Below are 2,500 nucleotides of genomic sequence, written 5' to 3'. Positions count from 1 at the left end.
ATTCTTTTTACATTACTTGTCTAACTACACCTAAATATACTTGAATTATATTGCTTCATTCAATAATGCAAGCAAACAGTACAGTATCGTGACATATGGCTCATTTTTTAAATTCAATTACATACAGACATAGGCTACATTCAAATGGTAACTGGATCTAGCCTACTCTTATACTCAAGATAAACCTTTGCTCTCTCACGCTAGCCACGTTTTCCTCTGTCATTTTTTTTGCAGCGGTTCATTCAGTCAATCAATACAGCATTTGTGCTTTCGTGACAGATATGACGCGTCATTTCAACATTCGCTTAGGTACACATCCGTTCGCTGGTGCTGCTTACCTGGTCTACCAACTCCCTTATTGACCACAACAGGCATAGCTACGCCGATGATCTTAATCAAGGAGTTTAATCAGTTCATAAGTTTAAACTTGCAGCGAATGTTTTTATGTTGAACAGGCTGACAATTGTATCTTCATAGTTTATATGTGGCAGATCTATTTTAACCTTGTTACTGGTCTGAAAATGCTTTTTATTATGGTTCATGACTTCTTAAGTAGTTAATTTATTTCCTTTCCTCACTGGGATATTTTCTCCTATTGGAGCCCCTGGTCACAAGCATCCTTCTTTTCCAACTCGGGTTCTAGCTTGGCTACTAATAATCATAAGCACAGTCCACACGAGCAAGAACGTGTACTAGCAAAATAGTCTTTCATTTAACAAACACGACTACTCAGCCTCAATAAATAAGGTTTGCTAAGAACAATATTCTTCAAATGCAACAACAGACATATTTTTTTACATATAGCTATAGTTAGGCTATGTTAAAAATATACTAAATGGTTTGTATTCTCTCTTATATTTGTAAAAAAAAATACCATTAAATGTTACAAATTTTAAACGCCAATGTTTTATTTCCTTTAGTTTTTGAAGTTTGATACCTTTTGAATGTCGACTGTTTGTACTGGAGAAAATAGGTCTACCATTATTAACAAACACACCTTTTAGATGTACATTATCAAATAGTCAATCACAATGGTGTATGGTATAACAGAATTAGGAGACAAATTCATTTTGGAAATAGATTATTGTGCAAATTCTCTTTATTTATAATAGATTATAGCTAGCTCTCATCTTATCCACACAATTTCCAAACTCTGATCCTGACTCTATTCTAATTTTGAATGGACTGATTTGAAAGAGTAACCGGCATTATAGCATCATTAATCGATGGAAAGTATTAAGCTTTAATATTATTGTTAGCGTATACTGTATGTTAAGTAACAAAAATACTTGATGCTTTTCCTTGAAATGCCGGGTCTCCAACTTCCACGAGATGTCACATACTTCAATTATTTTGATCGAAAATTGATGTCTTAAACATTTTGAGGGCCTTGATTTCGATTAATCAAGACAAGAGTGTTCAAACTATATAGGAATTACTGTAATCAATACAGGGTCAAGCGAAACTCACGAGCTTGAACAACCGCGAGTCTAAAGTGCGTTTGTTGTAAAAAGATTCAAAGGAATGATTTCCCTTTTCCAATAGATTAGGTCATAGTTATATGATTTCTTCAATCATCAACCATGAGGTTTAGTCTTAATGGTATTTCGCACAATAGTCCTTGATAAATGGAAGCCTCTACCAAGCACACCAGAGTCCTTATGCACCCGAGATGCAACCATGCCACATTGCCTAGTGCCAGACGCATTTCCTGCCCTTCGTTCCATAACCATAGAGCAATCTGCCTTCAGGATTACGGATGCAAGTACTCAGAACTATTAGAGGCAATGATGTTACCTTTGCCTTCATTAGCACAATTATCTCTCTCTCTCTCTCTCTCTCTCTCTCTCTCTCTCTCTCTCTCTCTCTCTCTCTCTCTCTCTCTCTCTCTCTCTCTCTTTGTGTGAGTCTGTGTGTATGCGTGTATTTATTTAGATTTATAATATATCTCCTTAATCTGATTTTTCTAATTACACATACATACAGTGTGCTCTGTAAAAACTTGTTAAGTAACTTAATATCATTCTTTATTTGTATCATGAGAAACTAAAAGGAAAAATTAGAACAGTTTAATAAATGAGCTACAATTACAGATAAAAAAATCACCATATTCAATAAGAACAGTGAATGATAGTGAGCCCTTTTTATATGTTTCACCAAATTCTTGCAATTGGCATTCTAAACTTTATGTGGGTGATATAGAATATGATCTTAAATTTACTTATAAGCTTTTCCGTTCTCAATCTTATTTTCTTTCCTTCATTTTCTTACTTTTTCTCGTTCATTCTCTTCAATATGAAGTCATTGCAGGAACCTATACTTCCAAGTCAACTTTCCTGACGTCCCATAATTAAATATACCAAGCCACTGACATTCTGGTGCATCTTAAGGCACTGCATAATCTCAGGAAGAATACAATGGCTTACTGTTGTCATCTTGTTTCAGTCGCTTGGCAGTCAATACGGCTGGGTAGACAAGCGCCATATTGGAAGGAACTGGG

The sequence above is a fragment of the Palaemon carinicauda genome, chromosome 37, assembly GCF_036898095.1.
Source record: "Palaemon carinicauda isolate YSFRI2023 chromosome 37, ASM3689809v2, whole genome shotgun sequence".
NCBI classification, from domain to species: Eukaryota; Metazoa; Arthropoda; class Malacostraca; order Decapoda; family Palaemonidae; genus Palaemon; species Palaemon carinicauda.
Note: the sequence above shows the minus strand (reverse complement) of the source record.